The sequence below is a fragment of the Orcinus orca genome, chromosome 3, assembly GCF_937001465.1.
Source record: "Orcinus orca chromosome 3, mOrcOrc1.1, whole genome shotgun sequence".
NCBI lineage: Eukaryota > Metazoa > Chordata > Mammalia > Artiodactyla > Delphinidae > Orcinus > Orcinus orca.
Window position 1 is genome coordinate 106481210 of NC_064561.1, and position 26507 is coordinate 106507716.

Consider the following 26507-nt stretch of genomic DNA (forward strand, 5'->3'; position numbering starts at 1 on the left):
ACTCACATGCATGCCTCTAAGGGAGTTTCCCGGTGATGAAATGACAGAGGAGGAAAGAGACCAAACTTAGTTCAAAGATGGATCAGCTTGGTAAGTGGGTGCAAGCCAAAAATAAACTACTATTGGACTACTCCATTCAGAAGAGTCCTGATGGACCACAGTGAGGGAAAACTCTCCTGAAGGTCTAACTTTTAGACAGTGACTCAGGTCATCCATTCTATTTAGAAAAAGAAGTGGCTAAAGGTATATTCAGATTCTTAAGCAGTGGCAAATGCCTTAGATGGCTGATCAGGAGCCTGAAAAGAACAATATCGAAAGATTGTGTTAGAAGCATGAGGATGGAACTATGAGAATAGGTACAAAGCATGAGCATTTTTCCATGAGAGACTATCCAATGGAGAAGAGTCACTAAAGAAGCAAATTGCAGGATAAGTTCATGTGCCCTCTCCTGTTCCTTTCACTCTTCTTTTCCTGGGAGATTTTCCCCAATAAATCATGTTAACAAGGATCTCCATTTCACATTCTGCATCTAGTGAACCTGACCTATGACAACTGGAGATAAAACTATCCTGTCATCAAACAAAGACAAGAAACTAATCCTCTTAGACTGAAATTTGAGTGATGAAAAAAATTCTCTGAGAATGTGGAACCATAGGCCTTCTATCATATGGGTTTAAAATCTGAACACATATTACCTTTGCGGTCCAGAAAAATCACATGAAAAAAAAATAAACTTCAATAAATGAACTTTATGTGGTCCAGGTTGGCAATACTCCCATGTGCCTCTGTTCTTTCAGATAGGAAAAAAAGAAAAAAATTCTTCTTGAAGGGATACATGTTCCATCAAGTTCTGCTATCTTTCCTACATTTAAAACGTGTTGAATAAGAGTTCATGATCCACAATAACAAAACACATTAAAAAAAAAAAAGCTATTATGCATGAGAGTCAACAGAAACAATAAGTAGTATGGATACCCTGTAGGCTGTTATATAAATATATATACATACAAATATAAATATATAATGTGACACATGATATGAAGTAATGATATTAAAATATTTAGATAAATTAAAGAGGCATACAAATAGGCAAAGAATATGACTATAAATAAGTAAAGAAGGGCTTCCCTGGTGGCGCAGTGGTTGAGAGTCTGCCTGCCGATGCAGGGGACACGGGTTCGTGCCCCGGTCCGGGAAGATCCCACATGCCGCGGAGCGGCTGGGCCCGTGAGCCATGGCCGCTGAGCCTGCGTGTCCAGAGCCTGTGCTCCACAACGGGAGAGGCCACAACAATGAGAGGCCCGCGTACCGCGCAAAAAAAAAAAAAAAAAAAAAAAGTAAAGAAGATTTAAAAAGACACACACACACACACACACACACACACAATGCAAATAGGACCTCCATCTCTGTCTACATATAAAATCATTAGAATTCAAATCTAAATGGATGTGCATGTCAAGAAACTGATTCTGAAGTTTATATGGAAAAGCAAAGACCCAGAATAGCCAATACAATATTGAAGAAGACCAAAGTCAGAGGATAGGCACTACCTAACTTTAAAACTTACTACAAAGCTACAGTAAGGAAAACAGTGTAATACTGGTGAAGGAATAGACAAATAGAGCAATGTAACAACGTACAGAGACCAAAAAAACACCCACATAAATGTCGTCAACTGATCTTTGACAAAGGAGCAAGGGCAATCCAATGGAGAAAGGATAGTCTTTTAAACAAATAGTGCTAGAACAAGTGAACATCCACATGCAAACAAACAACAAGAAAAATTAATATATACACTGACTTTACAACCTTCAAAAAAATTAAATTAATTCAAAATGAATTGTGACCAAAATATAAAATGCAAAACTAAATAACTTGTAGAAAATAACATGGGAGAAAATTTAGATGACTTTGGGCTTGGCAATAAGTTTTATCCATGAAAGAAAAATTGGTAAGTTAAAATGCATTAAAAAAAAAAAAAAAAACTGCTCCAGGAAACAAGGACGAGATAAGCCACAAATGGGGAGAAAATATTTGCGAAACACTTATCTGAAACAGAACTTGTATTCAAAATATATAAATAACTCTTCAAACTTAACAATGAAAAAACAAACCACCTAATTTTTAAAAATGGGCAAAAGATACATGCAGACATCTCATTAAAAAGATACACACATGACAAATAAGCACATGAGAAATACTCAAAATCATCAGATAATTTCAAATTAAAATAACAATGAGATACCAGTGCACATCTATTAGGATGGCTAAAATCCAAAACACAAATGAACCAAGTGCTAATGAAGATATGGAGCACCAGAAACTCTCACTCAACACTTATGGGAATGCGAAATGATGCTATAAAGGTAGAAGACAGTGTAGCTGTTTCTTACAAAGCTAAAAGTAGTCTTGCCATACAATCCCAACAGTCATGCTCCTTGATATTTACCCAAATGAGTTAAAAACTTACATTCAGGGACTTCCCTGGTGGCGCAGTGGTTTAGAATCCACCTGCCAATGCAGGGGACACGGGTTTGAGCCCTGGTCTGGGAAGATCCCACATGCCACAGAGCAACTAAGCCCGGGCGCCACAACTACTGAGCCTGTGCTCCAGAGCCCGTGAGCCACAACTACTGAGACCGCGTGTCACAACTACTGAAGCCCACGTGCCTAGAGCCCATGTCCACAATAAAAGAAGCCACTGCAGTGAGAAGCCCGCGCGCCACAACAAAGAGTAGCCCTCCACTTGCTGCAACTAGAGAAAGCCCACACACAGCAACGAAGGCCCAACGCAGCCAAAAAATAAATAAACATATTTTTAAAAAAACAAAAAACTTACGTTCACACAAAAATCTGTGCACAAATGTTTGTAGTATAAAGCCAAAACTTGGAAGCAACCAACACATTCTTCGATTGGCCAATAGATAAGCAAACTGTGGTACATCTGTATAATGGAACATTAATTATTTAATAATAAAAAGAAATGGGCTACCAATCCATGAAACAGAAGGAACCTTAATGTATATTGCTGGGTAAAAGAAGCCAGTCTAAAAAGGTTACACCCTGTTTGATTCCAACTATATGATGTTCTAAAAGCAAAACTTTAGAGACTTTAGAAAGATCAGGGTTTGCCAAGAGTTTGGTGGGGTTAAGGGGGGAATGGGAGGGAAGAGCGAAGAGGAATAAACAGGTAGAGAAAAGAGGATTTTTAGGGCAGTGAATTTAATCTGTATGTACTGTAACAGTGGGTAATGACATCATGCATTTGTCAAAATCCATACAACTGTACAATACAAAGAGTAAATGCTACTGTGAACTATGGACTGTAGTTAATAATAATGTATCAATATTGGCTCATCAACTCTAATGTACAACACCCAAGCAAGATCTTAATAATAGCGAAAACTGTGGGAAGAGGGACAGGAAATTTTTGGGAACTCTTTTTACTTTCTGCTCAATTTTTCTTTCGTCTTTTTAAATTGTTTTTCTTAACTTTTTGGCTGAGCCACACAGCATGCAAGATCTTAGCTCCTCAACCAGGCATAAAACCTGTGCCCCTTGCAGTGGAAGAATGGAGTCTTAACCACTGGACCACCAGCGAAGTCCCACCGCTCAATTTTTCTATAAACCTAGAACTTCTCTAAAAATTAGAGTAATTAAAAATTAGTTGATTAATTAAAATTAATCTCAATGGACAATTATAAATAGATATTGCTAAAAATAAAATTAGTGAATTACAAAATAGACCTTTAAAATTGCACAGAATACAGCACAAAGACATAAAACTATAAAAACAGTAAAGAGAGGATTTAAGACAAGAAGATATAGTAAGAAAATTCACCATGTGCTTCCAATTTAAGTATAAGCAAAGAGTACAGAGATAGTGGATTAGTTGCAATATTTTAAAATATATTAGCTAAGAAATACCTAGAATTGATTAAACATATAAATCCTAAAATTCAGGTAATACAAAAACTAGAAACAGGATTTTTTTTTAGTCCACAACTAAACACCTAGTAGTAAAATTGTGGGAAGCCAAAATTAAAGGATGGAACTTTAAACAGCCATTCAGAGAGAAAAGAAATGACAATTAGATTGACAGCAGATTCATAATTATCAACAATGCAAACCAAGAGACAATGAAATATTTTCCAAAAGTGAATAAATGTAACTCAATATTAAAAAATATACATATCAATGTATATTTACCTAATAGAGAAACTGACCAAGATATTAATACACAAAAGAATTTCATGTAATACATATTTTAAAATATCACTGACATAAATAAATATTTTAAGAAAAACTTGTAGCTAGATAGCAAAATATAGAAAAGCTTTATAATTACTGAAATGATGTCCTCTTTCATAATGAGGCGTAATAAAATTGTGCAATTTAGCCAGGCTGATGTCAATTGGAAGGAAAATTACCTTAATAAAAAAAAGTCATTATTTAGTGAGCCTAAACAATATTAAGAAAAAAAATAATGCATGTCAAGATTCAGTTTAAAAAACTGTTAAAAGATAATAGAATCTTTATAGGAAAATACAGATTCAGACATAATTTTTTAAATAATACAGAAAATGAAATGGATTATTACAATAATCTTAAAGCACAATAAATTTGAGAAGGATGTGGAGAAATTTAATCAAATAAAACCAAATTTGAAAAAGGACTAATGAAACTGATAAAACTTTGTGTTAAGTGTATCTATATCTGAAACAAAAAAATAAATGGCTCTTTATCTTAACTTTCATTCTTTTCTAATGAAAAACTAAATATATACACATGACCAAAGGGAGCATGAACATAACACAGGGAGAGGGATGTGAGAAATGAGCAGTGTTTTATGAAAAGGAAAAACCCTAAAATAGGTTATAAGGTATTAAAAATAATAGGAAATTTGAAATGTGAGTAAAAGGGTTTTATTTAGGGCTTTGATACCAGCAGATCCCTTGAGAAAAAGCATCATTATAGGAAAAACATGAAAACAATATAAAAATAAAGAATAAATCCATATTTTTCTATATAAAAACGAAAATTCAAATGTATTATGTTAGGATTAGAGATTTGTTCACAATTTTTTTTTTTTTTTTTTTTTTTTTTACGGTACGCGGGCCTCTCACTGTTGTGGCCTCTCCCGTTGCGGAGCAGAGGCTCCGGACGCGCAGGCTCAGCGGCCATGGCTCACGGGCCCAGCCGCTCTGCGGCATGTGGGATCCTCCCGGACCGGGGCACGAACCCGTGTCCCCTGCATCGGCAGGCGGACTCTCAACCACTGCGCCACCAGGGAAGCCCCCTGTTCACATTTTTTACATGGTTTTATAAGGTAAAATATAGTGAATGAAAGGAAATACAGCCTGCTCTGTGATTCAGAAATGTGCATCCTGGGAGGCAAGAAACACAAATCCAGTAACTTCAGGTAACTCAATAATTCACAGTTTGTGGAAATTTAAAGAAACAATAACTATTGGAAAAGAAAAAGTGACCAAACATTGTTAACATTAGTGGTTTTCAGAAAACATTGTAGCAAAGTTAACAAATGTAAATAAAAAGAAAACAAACCACATTTCAAACAGATGTTTCACACTCAGACACTCTGGGAATGAAATAAATGGCAAGCCAAAAACTAGAGGCTCTTTACTTTATCAAGTCATTTATACAATGGGAGGAGAGGAAAGTCTGCAACCTAAAAAGAAGGTATGAATTTCTTAATAAATGCATTATTTTATCAGGTACATTGATTGATTTAATATAAATACCAAAGACTTAAAATATATTTATATGTAATACATGTACATGCATGCATACATATCTGGACTTAACTAGAAAAGAGGATCCGGCAAAAAATCTCAAAATTAAAGAGCTGCTCTGTTTGAGTAAAGGTTATCCATAAGTGATTATGTTATAAATTTGCAATGATATTTGTAAAATAGCTATTGTTTTAAAAGAGATGTTATTAGCTCAGGATAAAAATAATAAAATTCATTTTAAAAATATACCTGTATAAAGATGTGAATATACAATAAGATGTGAATTTACAATATTCTTCCATACCTTCCTCCTATAATCAAAAAAGCATATAAATTTATTTTTTCAAAAGTGGAGATGGTGAGTAGGAAATAGTGTCATGGTGCAGAAAAGTACATAAAGAAGTTTGCCTTATGTTTAAAGAGATGCTAGAACATCATGGGCCAGCTAGGAGGCCTGTCTAAAACAGACATGAGGTATAAAAGGACAGCAGGATACAATTGCTGAGCAGGGAGAATACTTCCTGTATTAGACATGTAAACAAGACTCCAGGAACAGCAAAGTAATGGCCTACTTGTGCCTGGTATATAGCAAGAGAGAGGCCACATATAGCATCAGTCCTGAAAAGGGATGGATTCTTAAAAAAAAAAAAAAAGCCATAAGCTTCTGACAGGAAAACCATGATGGAAAAAAAAAAATGTGACTAGATCAGACATAAAGACTATATATATAGTAACTCATGGGTCATGGGAGTCATTTCCTGTTTAGAAGAACTTTATTTCTATATCAGTGCTTCTCAGGGTTCTTGTCACCAGTAAGAATAGAGGCAGTTGATTCCACCACAAGTAAACACTCCCAAAGGAATGGCAGAGACTGGATGAGAAAAGAATGAAAGGGAAGAAATTTATAAATTGAGATTGCTTTTTGGTTAACATTGTTTCAGTTTGTTGGCTCTTTGGTTAGTGGTTTCATTTGGGGGGGGGATATTTCAGGGGTATATTGACGTTATTCTGGGTATCTGAACGCTAACACTGGAGAAGTATCTTTTAATAATAAATGATACACAAGCTCCAGTGAACCTAAATCAAATGTGAAAGCAAAATATTGGGACTCACGTGTAAAGCAAAGGTCAACCAGTACCTGGTATATACTGGCAAACATGCAGTTCACAATATAACAAAAGATGGTGGGTTTAATTTTTTTGTGAAATGGAAAATGCATATTTTAAATAGTGAAACAAAAAGACTTACCAAAGATTCACTTAATGTGTACATACACACATGCACATGCACACACACACACACACACCACTCCCTCCTCAAATTTAAAATGTGCATCTATTAATTATATGCAAAATTGCATGAATTTGTCTTCATGGAATAAAGTTAATGCTCTTTTAGAACTTTTTTTCATAGTTTTAGCTGTGTTTTAATTTACTTTCAGCTCCCCTAACATTGATTCACCATGGATTCTCATTGCAGCTTAAAGTATATCCACTGAGTGTATTTCACATTTCAGACACTTAGTATGCTTTACATTTTTACAGTAAATGCAAAATATTCATTCAACCAGGTTAGTAAGATATATAGGGACTAAAATACATTTAAGAAAAGATCAGATCTTCCCTGGTGGCGCAGTGGTTGAGAGTCCGCCTGCCCATGCAGGGGACACGGGTTCGTGCCCCGATCTGGGAAGACTGTATTATACTTTGGCCAGCCTCAACAAAATAGCAGTAATAAATTAAAAATAAAAGTAAAACTAAAATGCTAAACATCCTCAAAGCTTATAGAAGCCATCATGTAACATAAATTGCCATAAACTCTGCTTGATACTTTAAAAATTGTAACTTGATTATTAGGTCAATAGTGATTTTCAGCAAATAATCTTTCAAGAAATTGGTCATTTGGAATATTGGCTTTTTGAGGATTTACCTTTTTCTACCCCAGAAATCTGACTTACAATCAAATTGTTACTTTCTCTCACCATGCTTTAGCCACACTAACACATGCTCCTTCCATAAAGCAGTCCTTTTGGATATTATTCCATTTGGTTAAACACTTTCACTCTTTCCTATTTGCCTAATGAAATCCTAATTATTGTCAACCATATGTCAGGTACGGAAAACATTACCTCAACCTCACAGTAGATGATACAACCTTATACCTAAGCTGTAGTTACACATTTATTGGTTTCATATTTGACTGATTTTGGTAGATTGAATTATTTTTCAACAAATATTTATTATCATCCCCCTTGATGCAGAGTATATTTCCCTGTTATATTGATGTTGAGATTGGTCATGTGAATCCTTTAACTAATGGAATACGCGCTAGCCTGAGCCAAGACCTTAAGAAGCACTATTGGTTTCTGCCTGCCGTCGTGCTATTGCTCTTTTGCTTTTGCTATGAGAAGAATGTGAACTGGATAGCCAGAGAATGAGAAAGGTTTGGAGTCAAACTGCCTCCAATCTGCATCCTGCGGTCAAGTTCAGCATAGCCAAAGCCAACCCAGAGGCTGTGCATGAAAAAAAAAATAATGATTTGATTTTAAATCGGTCAGTTTAGGGGTGAATTTTTATATAGCATTACTGTGACAATTGCCAACTACTACAATGACTATTTCCGAAACTATACTGAAATAATTCTTCAATAAATGAATAAACACATAAAAATAGAAATAACATAAATTGGTTTCCATAGCCTAATGGTTAAATAAAACATGGTTCATTCTTTTGAAGGTAACTGTACATTAACTAAAGATTCTGCTTTCAATTTTAACTTTTAATACCTGTGCTAACAAAATAATAATATTTTGGGCAAATAATACAGCTCATTATAAAAAGTCAGTCTACATACAGAATTCCAAAGACATTTTTCAAATCATCCAAAATGAATTATTCACACACACAATTATTAATATTCTGGAGGAGTATGTATATCAATAGATAAATAAATACAAAGATAGAAATAATTTTATAAATAATGGGGTCACATTATATAAGTTATTTTAAAATTAAAACATTATAACTGCATTTGAATTGAGCAGAAAGAAATATATTGAAGTAAAACTGAAGGAAATGCTAAACCCCATAAGAATATTATCTCCTAAAAATAAAATCTTCTCTATTTAGAAGAAATAGTTTAAAAATTAAGAGGATTAAATCATGTCTTCATATTACATATTTCAAATGTAGATAGTATATATTTATTTTATGAATTATTAGATAATTGACATTCTCACACTGTTATCAAAAATTTTCCCCATCTCAATATTTTAATTAGCCTCACAAATGTCAAGGTTTATTGCATTTCCATTCTATTTTGTAACCAGTTTCTGCATAGTTGTTTAGACTTAGGTAAATTTAATGTTCACTACTAGTCCTCTTTCTTAGATGTCATTACTGAGTTCTTTATTTAAATTCATCTCTCATCTCAATTTTCTTCAAAAGGGAGTCCTGAGTGCATTATTACATGAGTCTTTCAGGATTTAAGAATGTTTATCAGTTGTTTCTGAACTTGAATGATACATCGGCTTAAAATAATTTTATTCTGTGAGTTATATTTTCATTCAAACATATCCTAATTGTCTTATGTCACTGGGTATTTCTGCTTAAAAATCTAAAGCCAACTGAACATTTTTCCTCTGCACTATAATAATGTTCATACAATATATCAGAATTTTTGATGATTTTTTTCTGAATCAACATTTCTTGGAATTTAATTTTGCTTTTTGATATGCAGATTTAGCTGCATTTTCATTTCAAGGATTTTTTTCATACTATTGCTTGGGGCTTTACAAATTTTTAATGAGATAGGAAACTGCTTATATTAAAACTGTAGGTAAAAAATTGAGGTTATAAAACTGATGTGAGAGAAAAGACACTTATTTACACAGGAGAAAAAGCAAAAAGATTGTGTAGAAATACACACTAAAATGATTCAATGTTTATACTGGATTGGCATGGATGATTTGTGTTTACATCTCCCTCCTCCATGACACAGGTGTTTTGTTTGTTCTGTTTTGTTTTAGATAATGAGCTTTTGAGGTTTCAAACAAACACGAAAGAGAACAAAAGTTATAGCCAGACTGGTTGGAGGTCAAAATTCAGCTCAAGCTTTTATTAAATTATCTTGGGAAAGTTTCCTAGTTTCTCTGAGATTCAGTTTGCTCATGTGAAAGTTGAGGTTAGAAAGAACTGTTCCATAGTCATATGAGTTAAGTGCGATAAAGTAAAGCACTCAGTATCAACAAATAATAAATAACCAATAAAATGCCTCATATTTACTCTTTTCAATAACTCCATTGCTACTACCTTAGTCCAAGCCACCTTTATCTATTTCTTGTCTACTCATATGACTTCACTAAGTCATTCTCCATACAGCGATAATGGGGAAGGGAAGTTAATGAGGGGACATATACTAGGCTGTCAGTAATTTTTCTAATGTTGCAGAATAGAGGGTGTGAGTGAGGTTGTTTAGCTTTTATGTTTTCACTGTCAACTGAAATCATCAATGCCGGTTCATCCACAATGAACCATTAAGAGAAGAAAGGCTGATAAATACTGAAGATGAAAAGGGGTATGGGAGGGTGTGGAGAGAGAAGGCCGACTGATGCAGATCTATGTATACTCTGGCAGATTTACTTAGCGGGTAATGGTATATAACAAGACACAAAATCACCAGTGATCCATTTGGAACAATAAAAGTAGAGTGAGCCTGAAGGCTGTACAATCTGTCTAGCAAACACTGTGCATGTCTGGAAAGGAGGTGTTCCACATGGAAGGGCACAGTTAAGCCATATTTACAGGAAGCACTCTATCAGCGTGACAGGGTGAAATGAGGAGTCTGACTCCATGTTTTGTTGTTGTTTTTACTTCTGACAGCTTTTAAACCACTCAAAAGCACTGTGCTAAACAGAAGAAGCCAGATACAAAAGGCTTCATATTGTATGATTCCATTTACATGAAATGCCTAGGGAAGACAAAACTATAAAGAAGGAAACCAGAAGAGTGCTTGCCTGGAGCGGGGAATGGGAACATAGAGTGACTGCAAAGGGGCACAAGGGAACTTTTTGGATCATTGAAGTGTTCTAGAACTGGATTGTGCTCATGGTTGCAAAACTGCATACATTTACTGAAAAATCATTGAGCAGGACGTTTATAGTAAGTGAAATGTATGTTATGGAAATTATACCTCAGTAAAAAAAAATGAACTACCAGAAATAAAGAGATCTACAAAATGCAACCTCCTTTCATATTGTTAGATTCAAAAGACATGAAACATTTTAATAGTCTAAAAATAAAATAGGAAAATGACACAACTGTATACATTGTTTATTGACTATATGCATATAATTAATAGAGTTGCTATTACACCCTGGTTTTTAGAGTGATTCCCCATATTAAGTGATTACTTATATTAAATGGACACTTTAATAAACACTATTTTTCAATATTAAAAAATTTTTTATGACAAAAAATTAAGTCATGACAAATGCATGTGCTTCTTGTTTTTTAACTCATCTAGATTGGGTTGACAATAATGCTACTAAAAATGGGTTGTGCAACCTAAACTGTTTTTATGTTTTACTTCATTAGCACTCATGGTAGCAAAAGCCAGTCTTAGTAGCAAAAGCCAGTCTTAAAAGTTATATTGACTAGAAGGAAAGAAGATATTTTAAAGCCACAGTGGGAAACTCAGAATATTTATTTTTACTTTCTTTCTAAAATAAGAAAGATGTTGCCTCATAACTTGAAAACTTTCATTTTTCATAATTTTAAACTGAATTTAAAATAATCTTCATAAATTTATTATTTATTTTTAAACTCTATCTTCAATCCTTCACCAGTAGTCAGTCCAACTATTTACTTTATAATGTAAAAGTTAAATTTAGTGCTCACTTCGGCAGCACATATACTAAAATTGGAACAATACAGAGATTAGCATGGCCCCTGCGCAAGGATGACCCGCAAAGTTGTGAAGCGTTCCAGATTTGTTATAAAGCAGAAACTAACACACCATTGTAAAGCAATTATACTCCAATAAAGACGTTTTTAAAAAAAAGTTAAATTTAAATTAAATTATCTATCAATAATAAAAATGGTTACACAAATTACCTATCAAGATTTTTGATTGAAAATAAAATTCTAATGTATAAGGGGTTGTAATGATAACTTTATCTCCTATTTCATTTGGCAATTGTTAAATTATGGAATATGCAATAATATACGGAGAAATTCTGTTTTAACTTTCTAACTTTTGTTGATAATCCTTACATTTTTACTCATTTTATTTATACACCATGACAAATTAAACTTAAGATACTACACACTGAAGCACAGTCTTAGTGAGTTCAACTAGTATGCATGTCTGGCTACTTTGACTCATCACATGGGCACAGTAACATCCAAACTGGTCTGTACAATCCTGTTCACTAATGCTTGTTAACTGATCACAGGCTTGGATGTTGCATTGTCAATTCCTATAAGTTTCTAAAAGCATATTCACAATTTTTGTACTCATCTCTGTATGAATCATTAAGCCACCATTTGCAGAGCAGCACTAGTTCACAGGCTACCCTTTGAGTTGCAGTGACATAAAGATATAATTTAAAAAGTAATCATTAGAACAAAATCTCTGGAGAAATATAAAATAACCTAGAATTCTCTGACATAAATTGTACCAGTGTTTTCTTAGGTCAGTCTCCCAAGACAATAGAAATAAAAACAAAAATAAACAAATGGGACCTAATCAAACTTACAAGCTTTTGCACAGCAAAGGGAACCATAAAAAAAAAAGACAACCTATAGAATGGGAGAAAATATTTGCAAATGATGCAACCGACAAGTGTTTAATCTCCAAAATACACAAACAGTTCATACAACTCAACAACAACAAAAATACAAATAACCCAACTGAAAAATGGGCAGAAGACCTTAATAGACATTTCTCCAAAGAAGACATACAGATGGCCAGTAGGCACATGAGAAGATGCTCAACATCACTAATTATTAGAGAAATGCAAGTCAAAACTACAATAAGGTACTACCTCACACTGGTCAGAATGGCCATGATTAAAAAGACTACAAATAACAAATGCTGGAGAGGGTGTGGAGAAAAGGGAACCCTCCTATACTGCTGGTGGGAATGTAAGTTGGTACAGCCACTATGGAAAACAGTATGGAGGTTCCTCAGAAAATGAAAAATAGAACTATCATATGATCCAGCAATCCCACTCCTGGGCATATACTCAGACAAAACTATAATTAAAAAGATACATGCACCCGTACGTTCATAGCAGCACTATTCACAATAGCCAAGACGTGGAAACAACTTAAATGTCCATCTAAAGATGAATGGATAAAGAAGATGTGATACATATATACAATGGAATACTACTCAGCCATGAAAAAGAATGAAATAATGCCATTTGCAGCAACATGGCTGCAACTAGAGACTATCATACTAAGTGAAGAAAGTCAGGAAGAGAAAGACAAATACCATACGATTTCACTTATATGTAGAATCTAAAATATGACACAAATGAACCTATCTACAAAATAGAAACAGACTCACAGACATAGAGAACAGACTTGTTGCCACAGGGGAGGTGGGGAGGGAGAGGGATGGACCAGGAGTTTGTGGTTATTAGATGCAAACTATTACACTTAGAATAGATAAACAACAAGGTCCTACTGTATCTCACAGGGAACTATATCCAGTCTCCTGGGGTAAACCATAATGGAAAAGAATTTTTAAAAAGAATGTATATATGTGTATAACTGAGTCATTTTGCTGTACAGCAGAAATTAGCACAACATTGTAAATCAACTATACTTCAATAAAAATAAAATAAAATAACCTAGAGACAAAAATATGTTCCTCGGAATGAAAGACTCAAAAAGAAGCAATACACTCAGAAAGTATTACATAAAATATGTTTCTGGGACTAGAAATACTTATATCAATAAGTGTAAATAGAGAAAAAGGCTTCCTTAAAATGAAAAAAATTCTCAGAGTGCATCACACGGTATGTATAAACATAGATGCAAGATGATAAAAATAAAAATATGAACAGTCACATAAGATAATTACAATGTTTAACAAGGTTGAAGTAGAAAAAAAAAAGAGACCAAAAAGAAAAGGTAGTTCCTATTGCTAAAGAGTACCATCAGTGGTCAGTTCTAGAATTTAAAAATATCTATGCACCAAATTACATAGCATCAATATTCTTACACAAAAACATCAGGAAATTTAAAAAGAAATAAGAAAAAGAAGTATTTTTTCAGTATGTGACAGATCATATGAACAAAATTAAGAAATATGTAAATGCCCAAACAGTATACTCAGTAAGTTAAATCTGAAAACTAAGAATATACCTACTTTTCAGCTTCCCCAAGACCATTTGTAAAAATAGCCATATAGTAAGCCTCACAAAACTCTCCATAAATTTCAAAATAAAAATAATACAAACAATATCCTCTGAGCATAATTCAATTAAAGTAAAAATTAATAACACCCAACATAAACAAGCATGCAAGAAATGTTTTGAAGTCCCTCTTAATCAGTTAAGACAAAGGAAATATATAGACATACAAATATTTTATATACATTATATGTCTGTATATATATATATATATATATAAATAAATATACAAACATATATATGAAAGGATAACAGGAAACATCCAAGGATAAAGATTACAATGATTTGCAAATACTATCGGATTTCTTAGATAAACCAAGAAAAATCAATATTATTATTACTACACCTAGTACCACTACCACTAATAATAACAATAATAGATACTATTACAAATAACAATAAGAATATACATTATAAAAAATAAAGAATTTAATAATGTGACATTTAAGATTTGCAAATACATAAAAATCAACAGAAAATATGATTAAAAACTGTCTAAAATGACTGCAAAACATAAATTCAGATAAAATAATAAAAGACATACCTTACTCTTGTATAGGGACACTCAAAGTCAGAAAATTGTCAATGTTTCATGAGTTAATCAATAAATGTAATTCAATACCCCCAAATATCAGACTCTATTATTTATATGTTAATCTTTATATCTGACTTTTTTTTTTTTTTTTAACTAGAGGGTCAATTCAAAAGTAGTTCTGGAAAAATATACATACTAGAAGAGCGAAGAAAACCTGACAAGGCAATAGGGTCTAGCTTTACCAGATATTAAATATTATTCAGTCTGAATAAATAAATGTGGTATTAGTTCATGGAAGGACTGAAATTTCAAAGGAATAAAATAGAAATCCAGAGATAGTACTCTATACATCTGGGATTTTTTTTGGAAAGGTAACAGTACTGTTTTGTTTTTTTTTTTAATTGTACACATGTCTATAAACCTAATAAATAGGTTTTCTCTATTTTTTTATACAGTAGGTTCTTATTAGTCATCAGTTTTATACACATCAGTGTATACATGTCAATCTCAATCTTCCAATTCATCACACACACACACACACACGCGGCTTTCCCCGCTTGGTGTCCATACGTTTGTTCTCTACATCTGTGACTCAACTTCTGCCCTGCAAACCGGTTTATCTGTACCATTTTTCTAGGTTCCACATATATGTGTTAATATACGATATTTGTTTTTCTCTTTCTGACTTACTTCACTCTGGGTGACAGTCTCTAGATCCATCCACGTCTCAACAACTGACCCAATTTGCAGATCAATTTGTATATTATACAACCTGAGTGTGTGTGTGGTGGGGGAAGTGTTATATATGTTTGTAACTAAATGGAATGACTGGAAATCTCTGGAAAATGTCACATGGTTGTTGCTAATCAATAGGGCTGAGTGGCTGGAGGACAGGCAACTAACTTTCATCTTTATAATTTTTTTTTGAGTTTTGAATTTTGTGACATTGCCTCTATTACCTGCTCAAACAAATAAAATTAAACAAAGCAAAACAAAAAGAATGAAGTATATTTCTAAGTGCAGGATTGGAACTATCTCCAAGATGTATGAATACACAACAGTACAAAACATTGTCTCTAATGCAAGTGTGCATCTATGTTTAAATTAAACATAGGTGTACATTTACTTGCTTGCATTTGTGTAAAACATTTTTAGAATGATATACTCAAACTGTCGCAAGGATTACCTCTAGTAGAGACTCTGGTATACTGAGGCCAGCTGTGGGAAGATGACTTGCTTTTAATTTTTTCATTTTGTTACTGTTTTAATTATTTCTTATGTACATATTACTTTTCAAAGGAAACAAAAGTAAATATTCTCTAAAACTCCCTCAATTTTATCTCTTTCTTATATCTTTTTTTTTTCCTAACAAAGCTTTACCTATAATACTCCAATATACAGGTCTTTCTATCTCATTATCCCCCTTTTTTTTTTTTTCATTCTAATATGTGCTTTATTCTTTTGGATGGAGATTTTGGTGCTAAAGTAGAACAATGACTCTGTAACTCTATAGCAAAGGCAAGGTTTACTTTTTTTATTTTTTTCTTTTTTTTGGCACAAAATTTTGTATTACTATTGACTGTCTAATTGGCAACATTCCTTCTAATGTAGTTGATATTACATAATAAGATATGTGTATTTTCATGTAGATTAAGACAAATTTAATTAAAAATAAAACATCTCCAGAACAAACTACAGAAAAAGAATATAGTAGGTAGTTAACTTTGTTCAAAAGCACCTTACGATCATTACAAAAAGAACATCAAAGTAAATCCAAAATAATTTAAAATTTTAACATGTATCACTTGGTGTGCTAAATTCACAATCACAATCAAATTAAGGTAGACAAAAGATCATTGGCCTTAACTATTTTGAAATCGGTGTGTTTATCACTTCTCAAAGTCAAACAAAATAATAAATTATGTTACCAAAATAATTCAAATTTTGATGGGAAATACCACTGTTCCAGATGGAACCATATTTCTCATAAAGTAAGGATAAGCTGTATGCCTGGGTGGTACATGTATACATACAAGTAAGTTAATCAGATTCAAGCAGGCAGGAAATCATTTCTATGGCTTGTTTTAATATATTTGGCAAAATTACACTCTCTTTATGTTGTGATTTACTGTCATAAATGGGGTTAATATGATTGCATACTTCAGTGTCATCACAGTATAAATTAAAAACCAGCCCTATCAGGTTGCTCGACCATCCAAACACAAGTAAAAGCATCATGGTTGCACTGACCTTCTGACTTCATCTATTTTAATGAAATAATTGTTACTATTTTACAATATTCCTAAATTATTTAGTAATAGTTTTAAATGGCAATTGTTTCATTCCTATATAGTTATATTTCTTTGCCAAGGTACTTTTCCCACTTTTAACTTCTTAAAATGATATTCTAAAGAGCTTCAGTGCTTAGCATGTGAAAAAAAAGGGCCTCTCTCATCTCAAATGAGTTTTTATGCTTATCTTTTTTGAAAAGGAGAATGGCCTATTTACTGGCTGTAATATTCACAAACCAGGCATAACTGCTAGTTGAAATATTTACTTTCTGATCCAGGACCAGTTTGCTAGTGATAAATCTTGCTATGGTTGGCAAAATAAACTTTGTTTTAAAGTTAAATGCAATGGTTTATCATGCCATTTTAAAATTCCTCCAGGTTAAAAAAACTTAAGTTCTAATACTTTTCAGCAGACTAGGAGTTTGGAAATCTACTTCTCCTATTCGTCTAAAAGATAGAACAACATAAAATATGCAACTACAGAAAACAGTAAATAATAAAAGAACAAAGAAATGCATAGAGAAATAAAGTGTTCGCAGCTAGTATACATTACTGTGGAGGAGCCATATCCACAAAAGAAAACTCCATTGGATGCTGCACTTCTTTCTTTTTTTTTAATATCTTTATTAGTATAATTGCTTTACAATGGTGTGTTAGTTTCTGCTTTACAACAAAGTGAATCAATTATATATATACATATGTTCCCATATCTCTTCCCTCTTGCGTCTCCCTCCCTCCCACCCCTCCAGGCGGTCACAAAGCACCGAGCTGATCTCCCTGTGCTATGCGGCTGCTTCCCACTAGCTATCTACCTTACGTTTGGTAGTGTATATATGTCCATGCCTCTCTCTCGCTTTGTCACAGCTTACCCTTAACCCTCCCCATATCCTCAAGTCCACTCTCTAGTAGGTCTGTGTCTTTATTCCTGTCTTACCCCTAGGTTCTTCATGACATTTTTTTTTCTTAAATTCCATATATATGTGTTAGCATACGGTATTTGTCTATCTCTTTCTGACTTACTTCACTCTGTATGACAGACTCTAGGTCTATCCACCTCATTACAAATAGCTCAATTTCGTTTCTTTTTATGGCTGAGTAATATTCCATTGTATATATGTGCCACATCTTCTTTACCCATTCATCCGATGATGGACACTTAGGTTGTTTCCATCTCCTGGCTATTGTAAATAGAGCTGCAATGAACATTTTGGTACATGACTCTTTTTGAATTATGGTTTTCTCAGGGTATATGCCCAGTAGTGGGATTGCTGGATCATATGGTAGTTCTATTTTTAGTTTTTTAAGGAACCTCCATACTGTTCTCCACAGTGCTGTATCAATTTACATTTCCACCAACAGTGCAAGAGGGTTCCCTTTTCTCCACACCCTCTCCAGCATTTATTGTTTGTAGCCTTTTTGATGATGGCCATTCTGACTGGTGTGAGATGATATCTCATTGTAGTTTTGATTTGCATTTCTCTAATGATTAGTGATGTTGAGCATTCTTTCATGTGTTTGTTGGCAGTCTGTATATCTTCTTTGGAGAAATGTCTATTTAGGTCTTCTGCCCATTTTTGGATTGGGTTGTTTGTTTTTTTGTTATTGAGCGGCACTGAGCTACTTATAAATTTTGGAGATTAATCCTTTGTCAGCTGCTTCATTTGCAAATATTTTCTCCCATTCTGAGGGTCGTCTTTTGGTCTTGTTTACAGTTTCCTTTGCTGTGCAAAAGCTTTGAAGTTTCATTAGGTCCCATTTGTTTATTTTTGTTTTTATTTCCATTTCTCTAGGAGGTGGGTCAAAAAGGATCTTGCTGTGATTTATGTCATACATGATGCTGCACTTCTTACACATCAACTTTCCAAAATGGGAAAACCAATCAAGCCCCTAATCAGGATGAACAATTATTTTACTGTTATTATAGGCAATATAATTTAAAATATATTCAAAGTGATCTGAAAATCACTGCTATGTGTTGCTTACAGACATGTGTGCAAACTTTCCACAGTCAAATTGTCTCACAGACTCTTTATACCCTATAGTCTCCTCCTTCCTCATCCCTTTCTGCACTCCCGTATTCAGCATACAGTTGTCCCAAAGTCTCCTTGATGTGAAGGCTCTTCTCAGATACCCTCACAGCTAACTCTCACTTCAATATGTGCTCAAATGTCACCTCATCTGGTAGGCCTTTCATAATCCACCTATTAGCTGCACTTTCTTCTCTCACTCTATTATGCTTTAGTTTTCTTCTTAATATTTGTCATAACATCCTAGATAGATTAGGTAGGTAGGTAGGTAGGTAGGTAGGTAGGTAGGTAGATAGGTAGATAGGTAGATAGGTAGGTAGATAGGTAGATAGATAGATAGATAGATAGATAGATAAGATAGATTTTTGTCTCCTTACCCCTCCCTCCCAGCATACAGTTCCATGAGACCATGGATGCTTTTTTTCCACTCTGGTATTTTTTTTTTTTTTTTTTTTTTTTTCCCGGTACGCAGGCCTCTCACTGTTGTGGCCTCTATGGTTGCGGAGCACAGGCTCCGGACATGCAGGCCCAGAGGCCATGGCTCACGGGCCCAGCCGCTCCGCGGCATGTGGGATCTTCCCGGACCGGGGCACGAACCCGTGTCCCCTGCATCGGCAGGCGGACTCTCAACCACTGCGCCACCAGGGAAGCCCCACTCTGGTATTTTTAATACCTAAACAGTACCTGACAAATAAAAGATGATTCAAACACTGTCTGAATTTAATGAACAGGATACTGAGTAGAATTTGTCCAACAAATTATTGGAAAATAGTTGAAGACAAGATATTTAAACAACCCCAAACAACTAAACTTATTTTTTCTTTCCTTTTTTTTAATTGAAGTATATTTGACTTACAGTATTATAATAGTTTCAGGTGTACAACACAGTGATTCAATATCTTTATAGATAATGCACCAGTTATTAGAATATTATTGACTATATTCCCTGTGCTGTACATTATATCCCCATGACTTACTTATTTTATAGCTGATAGTTTGTACTTCTTAATCTCCTTCATCTACTTCACCAACCCTCTATCCACCTCCCCTCTGGCAACCACTAGTTTGTTCTCTTTATCTGTGAGTCTGTTTCTGTTTTGTTACATTTGCTCATTTGTTTTATTTTTTAGATTCCACATGTAAGTGAAAACATACAGTTTTTGTGTTTCTCTGTTTGAAAGCTAAGTTTAACTTAGCATAAAACCCTCTAGGTCCATCCATGTTGTTGCAAGTTGCAAGGTTTCATTCTTTTTTATGGCTGAGTAATATTCCATCCTGCATATATACCACATCTTCTTTATCCATTTATCTGTCAATGGACACTTAGTTTGCTTCTACATCTTCACTATCTTAAATAATGCTGCAGTGAACACTGGGGTGCATATATCTTTTGAAATTAGTGTTTCAGTTTTCTTTGGATAATTATCCAGGAGTGAAATTGCTAGATCATATGGTAGTCTTATTTTTAATTCTTATGAGGAAACTCCATACTCTTTTCCATAATGGCTGCACTAATTTACATTTCCACCAACAGTGCACACGAGTTCCCTTTGCTCCACATTCTTGCCAACATTTGTTATTTATTGTCTTTTTGATGGCAGCCATTCAGACAGGTGTGATGTAATATTTCATTGTGGTTTTGATTTGCATTTCCCTGATTATGAGTGATGTTGAGCATCTTTCCATGTGCCTGTTGGCCACCTGTATGTCCTCTTTGGAAAAATGTCTATTCGTATCCTCTGGCTATTTTTGAATTGAATTGTTTGTATTTTGGATATTAATCCCTTATCAGACATATCATTTGCAAATACATTCTCCCATTCAGTAGGCTGCCTTTTTGTTTTATCAATGGTTTCCCTCACTGTGCAAAACTTTTTTTTAGTTTGATGTAGTCCCATTTGCTTATTTTTGCTTTTGTTTCCCTTGACTATGGAGACAGATACAAAAATACTGCTAATACTGATGTCAAAGAGCATACTGCCTAGGTTTTCTTCTAGGAGTTTTATAATTTCAGGTCTTACATTTAAGTCTTTAATCCATTTGAGTTTATTTTTGTATATGGTGTGAGAAAAGTCTAGTCTTTTACAGGTAGCTGTCTGTTTTTCCCCACCGCTACTTATTGAAGAGACTGTCTTTCTTTCATTATATATTCTTGCCTGTTTGTTGTTGATTAATTGACCATATGGGCATGTGTTTTTTTTCTGCACTCACTATTCTGTTCCATTCTATGTGTCTGTTTTTGTGTCAATACCACACTGTTTTGTTTACTTACTTTTTCATTGAGAGTTTAAGGTCTTATCCCAGAAGTGTAACTCATAATGGGAACTCGGACAGGCAGGGAGTGGTAGGTTTATGATTTTTGATTGAGACAATATGCCAATTAAATAAGTAGATCTTTCTCTATTCCCTTTTTGATGACTGATGACCTAGTTTGACATAAATCATTATAAGAAAACTTTCATAGAATTGATGCAATGATCAGTTTCTGTATTCTGTATTAGAACAATATCAACAATAGAGAGTAAAAGCATATAAGACTTTTAGATCCTGGGAACCTGCCAACCATATAAGGAAGGCAATAGAATCCAATGTGATATAGTGGTTAAGAGAGGAACCTGGAGTCTCTGCTCCTTTCAAAATTTAGGTCTGCCACTTAGTAGTTATAGAATCTTAGGACCAACTTAATTAACTTCTCTAAACTACTTTCCTCATCTATAACCAGAGTACTTCATAGAGTTATAGCAAGGATTCAATTTTTTTAAAAAAATCAACATAAGGCACTTACCACTGCTTAGCACACAGCAAGGGTTAAATGTGAGTTATTATGTTTGTTTCTTAAGGTCAGGGAATGTGTCCTTTTTTCAGCACATAATTAATGAATGACATACAGGTCTTACTCACTGAATATTTCACAGGTGCCTGCTTATCACATAACTTTTCATAGACACTAAACACATAGAGAAAAAAAAATATACATTTTTTTTTATTCATAGACTGAGAGCTCCCAAAGATGAAAGATGAGGGGTCTACCACTTTATTGCTCTATTCTTAGCATCTGACACAATGTCTGGCACATGGTAGATACTCAATAAATATTGTTGGATCAATGAATGAATGCTGAGCCCTTAAACTTAACTACTAATATTTTCACAATTAAATCTTCTGTTAACTACATTCTTCTTTCTTAACTCCCCTTTTCTTTTAGATGAGTTCCAACTCATGTAGAGCTGTGTTTCAGCCAAGAAAAGTATATGTTTCTCCCTCAAGAGAATAGTAGTTTGGCTCCTATGTCCTAAAAGCCACTAAAACAGTTTGGATTTTTCTTGCCCTTTAGAATGCCATTTACAATTCCTAAGTTTCTACCTGACAACTATGTCCTTCTCCAACAACTTAATTCTCCACAAAAGTATGACAAAACATAGTTGGCCTTTTTTTGGACGGGGCATTTTTTTAGCATTTTTTTATCCCTCTAATTTTGTGTTTCCCATAAGCATCCATTACTATCAGAATATGGCACAAGTCAATATAATTGGGTACGTATCATTATGAGTCATCTAGGAATTGTAACTTCTCATAAAGTGCACCCTCTTATATAGTAACTAGAACAACATGGAGTTTACTATCACTGGCCTTAAGAACAGAGCTTCTATCCTCTTAGACTTTGTATCTCTAGGAAATGATTTAGTCCCTAACATATATCTGGAGTTCGGTAAGTGATTGTTGGCTGTTGAATCACTACTTCAAAATGCCAAACAAATATAAAATAAGAAGGAAATTTTATGATTAGAATAAATCTGAAAAGGATATACTTTTGAATGACAATGTTAGAAAGAATAGGAAGAATGAAATGTATATAAAAGAGTATCCTTGATTTCTCAATGAAGTGAGATGAACAATCTTAAAAACTTTTCTTTTTAATTTCTAGGAAATAGGAGTTATTAATAGTTTTGTACTCTAATCTAAATCATAAGAAGAATCGATTTTGAGGTTCAAGACGAAGTTGATAACTCAAGACTAAACTTTGTTGCCCAAAACAATTTAAAAATATTGTAGTTCATTCACCTGTGACAAGAACTGGAAAAAGATGTATTGAAATGTTAATGTTCTTCTACTTCTCTTTTTGCTCTTTCCTGCCTTCACCTTCTTTCATCCCTCAAGAAAATGTACCTTTACTAGACCATTCTCCCAAAGTTCATATAGGGAGTTAAAGAATGAGTAGAAAGAGTCCTCTCTCATGTCTTGCTTCCAAGATGACCAAGAAAAGAAGGAACAATGGTCGTGCCCAAAGGGCCATGGCCATGTGCAGCCCATTCGCCGCACCAACTGTGCCTAATGCATGCCCAAGGACAAGGCCATTAAGAAGTTTGTCATTTGGAACATAGTAGAGGCCGCAGCTTTCAGGGACATTTCTGAAGCGAGTGTTTTCAATGCCTATCTGTTTCCCAAGCTGTATGTGAAACTACATTACTGTGTGAGTTGTGCCATTCACAACAAGGTAGTCAGGAATTGTTCTCAGGAAGCCGGGAAGAACCAAGCACCTTCGCCCCAATTTAGATCTATGCGTGCTGCCCCACAAAGTCCACCAAAGCCCATGTAAGGAGGTAAGTCCTTAAAGACTGGAGAAACGCTGTTCTCTGAAAAGACAATAAAATGGAAATAATACTTAAAAAAAATAAAGAATGAGTAGAAAGAAACATGACTAAAGAGGCAGGAAAAAAAATCAAGACATAAGAATCTTCATGAGTTAAAGTTCAGGCAATGTTTTTGGAGAGGAAGGGTGAAAGATTCTAAAAATAAGAGGCTTATCAGACCCTGTAGGCTGTAAACAAACAAGAGGAGGAAAAAAGGAAGACTTTTGGAAGTATTTTTATGAGATAAACTTGATTAAAATTTAGAGTTATTTGAGAGATACAAGTTAAATTGTTATCACATAGCAATTACCTTTTTTACATACTAGTATTTCTGTTTTGTTTTAATGATGCTAAAACTGGGTCAGGTGGGTCCCTAAGGTGACAATTAGGAAAGTGCTTAATGGATTGGAAACATGAGTTACTAGAGAAAAAGGATTCTAACATTAGTTAATAATCAATTATTACATGTACTATTCTATTTATAAAGGCTTTTTTTTTGTATTTAATGTTCACAGCCATACTGTGATTATATGTAAGTAAACCAAGATTCAGAAAGACTAATTAGCCCACACTAACAAGTAATGGATGTAAGATTCACACCCAGATATCTTATTCTGAAATTTATGAGCTACATCCTGCAACCTCTGTATAAGCCACAGGAATTGGTATGCCAATAAAACAATTAACATACCAGTGTTTAGCAAAGTATTTCAGAAAATGCCTGTTTTGAGATAACTCTTTTCACAAATTGAATATCTGTTTGATACCACTCCCACTGTGCTAGCTCATGATGCAATTTACTATATTGTAATGTTACAGAAATAGTTTGTTTTGATTTATCTCCATACACCTGTGATTGATACAGAAAGAAGTTGCTGTATTTGAAATTTCAGCTGGCTAGTAGAAAATGAACGGGCAAGCAGCTCTTTTCTTCATCTTGCCTCTTAGCTAGCCTAATTAAATTTGTCTAGTCTGAAAATCTCCAGTAGTAAATGCTTTTGTTACTCTGAAACACTATAAACATTTTCACTGAAATGTTATTCAATTCATCATAATAGTGTCTTTGGGAGGTATCCCCCAAAATATAAATAAATTTTAAAATGTATTCTCAGCTCACAGATCACTGGATACATTATGGGTTCGTATGATTTGTCTGTCTCTGCTATTTTCTGACATAATCATATCAATTTATACCATACAGACCATTAAAACACAATAAGAAAAGGTCATGAGGTGAATTCTGTTTTGTGAACCTTTTATATGTAATAAGTCAATTTTGTTATCAAATGTGCAGATGATTAAGGAAACAAGACTATATGATGAAGAAAATTCAATATAAATGCAAAATGCTGATCTTGTATGCAGCTGATCAGATCTTGAAAAGGTAAACATTTATAGTTGTAAATTAATATTAAAATAACCTAGCATAATATAGCTGTATATCTTGATTTGAGGGCACATAAGGAGAAAACTGGTTAAACCTAGAGGTAGTTAAACTCTGATGCAGTACTGGAAATATTTTTAAATAAAAATAATTTTTCTGTCTGAAATTGTTTCAACATGGTCTAAACCCACAAATATGTGTTCTGCCCCCACTGCGTGGTATGATATATGATATGATATGATATGATATATGATATGATATACAGGCACAAGAAAAGGCAAAAGGCATAGACCCTGCCCGCACAGAACTGCAATTTAATTGGTAGACTACATAAAATAATTAATAAAACCAAGGTGTAAAAACAAGGCAAATAAATATACATAAGAACTGAAAGGCAGGGATAATTACTGCTGGGGGAAGAGGGGAGGGTCTGACAGAATTTAAAATGGAAGTTGTGTATGATGAATGTATAAAATGAGGAAAGATGGAATCTGTGTAAGGTAAAGATCATGTAAAACAGAATTAGGAAAATATAGGACATAAGATAGTAACATGCCAGATATTGCTTGGAGTAGAGCATTTCTATATAAGAATATTTAGAGAGAAATTTTAACAAGTACTTTAGGACCAAGCTGTAAAGATCTTTGAATGCCAGGTTAAGAAGCATTATTTTTTCCTGTAGTCAATGGGAAATTATATGGCCAAAGTGATGTTTTGCAAAGATTAATTTGATAAGACTTGGCATTGTACTGGGAAGTATAGGTGGGTAGGAAAGTTAAAAGGACAAAGAATAAGAAAGAAAAATACTATTTAGGAAATTGTGGTAGATACTGTAGTTTGGCTATCTTAGCACGGATCCCAATTTCCTTTTTATTAGCATTCCTTACTTATAAAGTATGGTGAGCTAAAAGATACATCTTTCAAGACTCCTTTTCATGTAGAAGAAATAATGTGACAATACTGGCCAATGAGACAAGACTTCTCTTAGGCTATCTGGAAAATCCTTTGCCCTCCTGATATAATTGTCACTCTGTTTTCTTTATTATACCTCTTTTACTCTCCCGCTAGGAATGGAGACATAATGCCAGCTATGTTGTGACCTTATGTGAAAAAGGCCAAGAGAATGATAGAAACTTTATCATGGAGATATTAATACATAGACACATAAAATTAACAAAATCAGCAATCATGTTACCTCTAGACTTCTTATTATGTGATTTAAAAAAATTAACTTCTATTTGGTTACACCACTGTAAAGTTGTAGTCAAACAAGCTGACACAGAAGCTATTAGAAATAATCCAGATGGGTCATGAAGAGCATCCAAAACCAAGTTATAGTGAAGGATAGGAAAATACCAGTGGGTTTTCCCATGGCTGATTAGATTATAGGAAGTTTTAATGAGAGGGAGTCCAAAATTAATACAAAACCCCCTTACCTAGATTACAAGAATAAAAATACTTTTA

At 33.9% G+C, this 26507-nt stretch overlaps 1 protein-coding gene, 1 non-coding gene and 1 pseudogene across 2 annotated transcripts in view; all 3 read left to right on the forward strand.

Moving 5' to 3' along the window:
• The window catches only part of LIX1 (limb and CNS expressed 1), a 999195-nt gene that overhangs the window by 508780 nt on the left and 463908 nt on the right, over positions 1-26507 (forward strand). The gene's annotated exons all lie outside the window — the stretch shown is intronic.
• On the forward strand, positions 11643-11746 carry LOC117196216 (U6 spliceosomal RNA). Its single transcript, XR_004476298.1, has one exon. It is a non-coding gene; the product is annotated as a U6 spliceosomal RNA (small nuclear RNA).
• LOC101285305 (40S ribosomal protein S26-like) lies at positions 23279-23625 on the forward strand (annotated as a pseudogene).